This window comes from Ailuropoda melanoleuca, chromosome 7, assembly GCF_002007445.2.
Source record: "Ailuropoda melanoleuca isolate Jingjing chromosome 7, ASM200744v2, whole genome shotgun sequence".
NCBI classification, from domain to species: Eukaryota; Metazoa; Chordata; class Mammalia; order Carnivora; family Ursidae; genus Ailuropoda; species Ailuropoda melanoleuca.
In genome coordinates this window covers 138,024,772-138,031,708 of record NC_048224.1, presented here as the reverse complement: position 1 = coordinate 138,031,708, position 6,937 = coordinate 138,024,772, and the positions used below count along the sequence as shown (strand labels likewise).

The 6,937-nt window shown below is 47.2% G+C and overlaps 1 long non-coding RNA gene across 1 annotated transcript in view; it reads left to right on the top strand.

The window, feature by feature from the left end:
- Positions 1-6,937, top strand: part of LOC109491062 — a 10,199-nt gene that overhangs the window by 1,278 nt on the left and 1,984 nt on the right. Inside the window, exon 2 of the long non-coding RNA XR_002144455.2 lies at positions 4,760-4,835. This is a non-coding gene — a long non-coding RNA (uncharacterized LOC109491062). The remainder of the gene's footprint in view (positions 1-4,759; positions 4,836-6,937) is intronic.

Genomic DNA, 6,937 nt, shown 5'->3' with positions numbered 1-6,937 from the left:
GGGATCACGCCCTGAGCCGAAGGCAGACGCTTACGCTGTGCCACCCAGGCGCCCCATGGCCCTATTTCGTTATTATCACTGTTCTGATTCTCGGGGAAAATAATCTTCTGCATTGCTTTTTGTCACTTAATTATGATAGTGGATAAAATCATGAAATTCACATGGCACTGTCTTTGTAGAAATACACAGAAAGCAAGGTCTTTACGTGAGGGGTGTGGAGAAAGCACACCTTTTGTCTTTTTCTTTTCTTATAATTAGGTAACACTAGTGGGAGAAATCCTTAGGAGCTCACATGCCCTTTTAGAGATTTTTCATTTGGCATATGTGGTGTGATTGCTCATATCGCACGTACTCTTGGATTGGGTAGATACCAAAGAAATTCCAATTTCATAGATGGAAAGACTGAGAGCGTCAGCGCCAGTAAAACTCCCCTTCCCCACCCCTGCACCCAGCCCCGGGGAGAGAACAGGTGAGAGTTCAAAAACCAAGAGGAGAATTCGAGATGCCTCAGCACCAACGCTTCCATCCAAGATACAAAAAGTAGCAACAGGTTGCAACCAAAGTTTTTGCTAATTGAGGTCAAATACAATCTTTTCAGTTTCTTCTGTCTTATCAGAGACCCAAGAAAAGCCTTTGTTTGTCTCTGTCCTGAATATTCTGTCCCACTCGGATGCTTGCCTGCTTCCAATGGATGACCCCTCACCTGCAGGAGCCCTACCATCGCCAGCGAGCTCCCGCAGGCACAGACCGCCCACAGATCCCCGGGCTCCGCTGCCAGGGAACTGGAGTGCATGCCTTCCTTGGACACACTTTGCCACCTTCTCTGTCTACACTGGGAAAGGGAACACTTACCCAGCAGCCAGTGACCGTGGGAGAGGCCTACAAAGGCACAGAATCTACCTCGTGCGGGTGCCAAGGATGGAAAAAGGTACCCGTGCCATCTGCTAGAATGGTCCTTCCCATCCAGAAAGCACACAGCGCAGGCCAGCTCTGAGCTCCCCTAGTAGGAGTAGGGCGTCGATATGGACATCATAACCTCCTTTAATCTCCAGGCCGCGGGCTCTCAAGCATGAGGTCCTCTGGGAAGCTTGGCAAACCCTGCAGCCGGAGTCTGCCGCTCTACGTTCTGATTCAGTGTGTGTGGGGGGGCTGACCCCCCTGATGATTGTGGTATGCAGCTGAGGTTAAGAGCCACTGCTCCAATCCCTGCAGTGGAAATGAGTGTCCCCTAATTTCCAGAGGCGAATACAGAAGTCCACGTGTTCACAGTCACATAGCTGGGTGTGGGAGCTATGACTATAACCCTAGGTTTTCTGAGCCCAGAGCTAATACCCTTTGGACAATCGCTCGGACATGGGCTGAGTCTGGGGATCATCGAGGAAGATTTTACAAGGACTGACACCTGGATCCCATCCAACAACCAGGATCCTTATTTTCCAAGCCCCCTGAAGGAATCTAGCATGAATCATGGATCTGGGGACAATTTCACTAACCTGAAAACGCAACACCGGTAGACAAATTCCCTGGGGTGCATGCGAGCAGAGGTCGGCTCCAGGACACCTGCCCTGGTCCCCAGATCAGAATACATGGGGTGGGGGCTGAGGACGTGGATTTAAAATCGACATAAAGCTTTCCTGGCAATGTTTTTTACAAATGGAATTTTGGGAACTACCAACATTACGCACCAAGTATTTACATTTAAGTAGATTTCCCGTTCCTCTCCCCTCTCTCCTTCCCACCCCCTTCTCTCCCTGTCTCTCATGTTTCTCTTCCCCATCACCTCCTCTTTCAGTTCTTACTGTAATAGTATGAAAAATAATTTCTACATTATGTGTTATTCTACCATTGAGGCCTGCAAGTATTTTCTTAGTCAACAGTAGTATATGGAAAATGATTTTCACACACATACACACTCACACACACACACACACACACACACGTCTTCTGTAGTTGGTCTGTGTATTAACGAAAAATGAATCTACCTTCTTAGGACAAACGTATTTTAGACTGAAAACTTTGAGCAGAAAATCGTACGTGACTCTCACTCTTTGCGAAGTTAGCGCAGCAGTCTTGTCCTTCATCCTCCCGCAAGCAGAATTATGCAGAGGTTGGAACCCATTCTAATTTCAATTCACGTGGTTCTAGCCCTCCTCCTCTTGCCAGCGAGGGTAAAACGGTACAGGAGCTTTTGTGGACATTTTCTGAATTCGTGGGTCCAGAGAACAGAGAAAGAGAACACGAAACGGGAACAGAGGAAGGAAAGCCAGTAAACGGAGAAACTGAAGTCGGCAAAAGTGACTGGTGAGGACAGAGCAGAGGAGAGTTGGGAAAAAGGAGCTGGAAGAGGACGGGGCCTGGAGAAAGATCTAGAAGAAATGGAATTGCAAAGAGTGGAAGAGCCATGTGCAATCCTTTCAGAATTTCACCAAGTGCTTTTTTTATCTGACCCTCCCTCAAAACAATCCTGTGAGGGAAGCAGGGAAGCAAAGCCATCCCCCCGAAGAGGACTCTGAGGTTCAAAGTGGTCAGAGCCTTGCCTGGGGTTCTGTCTCAGCAGGAGGTGGCGGGAAGCCAGATGGGGTCTCCTGACTGCTCTCCCAGCTTTGCCCCAGAAAGCCCCTGCCCCTGTCCCCCTGCAAGCAAGTGCTGAGGGCCACGCAGGAGGGTGTGAGCGCAGAGCAGGCCAGGCCCTGGGCTGCACCTGGAGCGCACGCTCCCTGGCCCACACCCGCACTGTCCTGGGAGGGACCTCCGGACTCAGAGCACGAGACAGACACACTTGTGGGTTTTTTGTTTTCCTCCTCTTGCCTAACTAGGGCCTGGAGCTGCTGTTCCAGACAGATGTTGGGCTTAGAATTCCTTCCCGGGGAGTTGGCATATCCCAGGGGACCAAAGCCTGTGGGTGCTGTGCCTGCATCCAGACTGCAGCTAGATCCCTGCAGGGGTGACAGCCGCTGCTCCCCGATGGATGTCAGTGCAGCTCCAGGCCCCGCAGAGCCTAGTGACACAGTGGGACATCGTGCTCAGTACTTATCCCTCCCCAGCAATACCAGCCTTTTCTTTTTCATGCATGAAGGAAGAGGTGTTTAAACTTCACCTGCTTATCTCTGCTCTCTTGCTTAGAAATGCAAGACAGCGCCTTCCACCCCGGCTGATTTGCATGGCACGCCCTTCATGGTGGTTGTTTTCCTCCAAGTAGAAACGTAGGAAGCAGTTTTCTGTAATTGAACTTGAAGACTTAAGCACCTGCCTTTAAACCTCAGAGTAGGTGGCGGGCTGAGAGATCCGTGGCCAGTAATTTTAACCAAAGGCAGCAGAAGGCAAAGACTCCAAGCCAGGAGCCAGCAAGGAGCAGGGGATGGACTTGAGGCAAAGGGGGGAGCAGCCTGGAAGAAAATAGAGAAAGGATACAAACAGCTCGGGTGCATGTATCAAAATGTCCAGGCATGCCAGGAACCAAGGCCTTCTCAGCAGCCCACAGGTTGGGCGATTTTAAGGGTTTGGGTTCCTTGTTGCTGGGTCATTTTGCAAGCCTACCCTTTTCCTCGGCTAGGGATGGTGCATCACTGGGGGAAAAACTCCACACGATTACCTTGTTTTTCTCCACTTATCTCTCATGCATGTTTTATGAGCCAAAAGTCGTGTCATCCGAGCAACAGAGGAGTAAAAACAGGGGCAGGCAGATCCCGCTGTGTGTGCAGTCTTGGAAATCTGTTTTCCCGGACAAACAAGTTAGTTGAAGGAACAAAGTCTGAAAGTGAATCATAAACTCTTGTTTTGTTAGAGCAGAAACTGTTTTTGCAAACATCTGTGTTGGATTTGGGGGCACAGACTGGCAGTGGGGGCCAGAGATAAAGTAGAATCCTCCAGGAGGGAGCAGACCGATGGCGAAGTCTGTTCTGTCTTTTTTTCCTCTAATAATTGAAAGGCAAAGATAACACACATTTTTCAACCACACTGAAAACATTATAGCCTGTTTAAGTCTTCAAGTAAACAGCTTTTGCTAACTCTCACATAAATGAATTTAAAAAAATGAAAAAAAACATCCTTAATATAAAAGCTTTGTCAGAGGCCCAAAATGAATTTTGAATGTGGCTTTACAGGAATTAATGTAAGCAATCTGGTGATGACTTGCTTCTTTTAAAATAAATCCTAAGGCATTATGAATTATTGAAAATTATGTAGTTGAAAGAAATCCTCTGAATTGTATTACTTTCTTTACTGGAAGATGGTAATGCTCTTTTGAATGGGAAAGCAAACTATATTAAATTTAAAAATCCAAATACTTTACTTTGAGGCAATACAGTGAAATACTTTCTTTCTTTTCAGGACATTAACATACGTATTGGGAAAACTTGGGTCATCTGCATAAAATGTATATGACTACTTAGAATGCAGACAGACTCGCTTAGACTTCTGAAAAACTACTTAAAATTTATCTTTAACATTATGATCTGCGGGGTGAGCCTAAAAAGCTCAGTTCCTATTTATATACACGCGGTCCTTGGGAGCTATTTGTCCATTTGTAAAAGCTGGCTGACTTTGAAAATGTCTGAGAGGACCTGTTCAAGCAAAAATAAAAGATCAGCTTAAGCATTAAGCAAATTATTCCACGAGCAAAATCGAGAAGATTTTCCTGAGTTTTAAAATGAGCAGATTCATAAAAGTTTCCCACTTTTGGATAATACATTAAAAGCCATAACACTTCGATTGTTTTGGAAATCCCTGAATCTAGCTCTCTGTTCCTTTCCTCTGGCAGAAGAACTGACCCATATTTGCCTGGGACTGAACGAATAGAAGCATATAAAAGAATGAATTCTCTGCTTTGACTGTCCGTAAGTTTCTTTTCTTTTTTCTTTTTTTCTTTTCTTTTCTTTTCTTTTCTTTTCTTTTCTTTTCTTTTCTTTCTTTCTTTNGTAAGTTTCTTTTCTTTTTTCTTTTTTTCTTTTCTTTTCTTTTCTTTTCTTTTCTTTTCTTTTCTTTTCTTTTTTCTTTTTTCTTCTCTTCTTCTTCTCGTTCTTTTTACTGATGGACAAAATAGTTGGTCAACGTTGCTTCCCATTCTCACGCGTGGCTGTAATTCAAGGTCAGGTTCATGAAAATGCCATCTTAGTTCTGTACACGCTGAGTTTTCAAAGTTATTTTTACTAATTTCTCATTTTGCCTTAATCTACCTGTGTAAGCACAGGGAAAATATTCCTTNAGTTATTTTTACTAATTTCTCATTTTGCCTTAATCTACCTGTGTAAGCACAGGGAAAATATTCCTTCTGTTTCATACTTTTGAGAGCCTAGAATGTTCTTAGAGGGCCGGGGCCCAGGCTCCAGCAAACATTTGCGGAATGCTGGTGCCTGCACCACCCGGGGCTGGCTCGCAGGGCACAGTCCTTTTGAACGTACCGTTTAGGTGGGGCACGGATGCGATTTTGTTTACAGGGCAATGGTCCTCCTGGTTACACTGCCAGGAATCCAGGCTTATTTCCCAGAAATAATGCTCTTCCAAAGGGTAGATAAATATCCCCTCCCATTATATGGAGAGTTAATAAGATAACCCGGGAACTACAGGCACACACCCAAGGGCAGTGCTGAGGGTGCAGAGCTGAAGCACGAACCTGTCACGAGGAAGAGCGAGGGCACGCAGGGCACCAGACAAGGGAGCAGACGGAGCCGCGCGGACCTCGGCGCCAGCCACGAGCAGGCGGCTGCCGAGCTGTGGGAGCGCGGAGCAAGGAGGCACCTGTGCCTTTCACCTGGCAGAGTGTTAAAAGAAAAGCCGAGACTGAGGACAGGGTCTGTAAGGCGTGGCAGGCAGGTCAGAAAGCCTCACACCTGCACGTGTCAGATGACATGTTGAGGTGTGTGCCCGAGAGTGGAGAAGAGTCGTTAAGAGAACAGGTTCTGTCGCCCTAGGACCTAGCCCAGAGAAGGAGCCAGACGTGCGATTGTCACCTTGGTGCGGCTACGGAGGGAGGGCGGGGGCAGCTCAAAGGGAACGGCTAAGCCTGCCCTGGGACTGTAGGAAATCTCTGCTGAGGGAAACAATTTGAGTTCTGCCGTAGTGGGTGAGAAATAATTTTCTAGATGTAAATTTAAAAGTTAAGTGTATTCCTGGCACAAATCAATGAGAGGAAAACTCACGCCTGAGACATAATGAGAATTTCAGGGGGCCCAGAGCAAAGGTGTTATGTGGGAAAGGAGAGGGGGAGGGAGGGGAAACACGGGAGATGAGACTCACGGGGGAGCTTGGGGAAGACCCTCGAGGACAAAATGAATGGGGAACACGGTGTGTGAGTGTGTCTGTGTGTGCGTGTGCACGTATGTGCATACACACATGTATGTGGTCATATCCACGCTCATTCGATTACCGGAGAGTGAACGTAGGCACTGGGGAGCAGATTCGGCAGGAAAGATCATTTCAATTCAGGGCATCTTCCACATGCACAGTGCTGTGTGACCTCCAGGCAGAGATGGCCAGAATGCAGGCAGAATTACAAGTGTTAGGACATCTTTAACAGCATAAACAAAGCAGAGCCCTCCAGGGTGGCACGGGTGGGATCGCATCCACGCAGGGAGGGCAGCCGGAGCCCAGGGCTTCGTCACTGCCCCTTCAGGGAGAAGCACAAACTCCCCGTCTCTGACACAGTGAGCCCATAGCAACATTTCCCATTTCCCGTGTCACTCTATAGCACAGCTAAAAAGAGTTTGCACTGTTGAAACAGAGAGTAACCCAGGGTGAGTGAAAAACTTGCCAGAGAATATTCCTGGAAGATTTCCATTAAAAGTAATCAGTTTCACAAAGCTGGGATAATGTCCATATACCACCAGTTCTAATGATGACCTTGATCCCATCGATGTTCTACATTACATCATCTCTGAGGTTCCCACACACCTGCCAGGCACTGACAGCCGGGCTGCCGTTGCCCGAATCACATGTGACT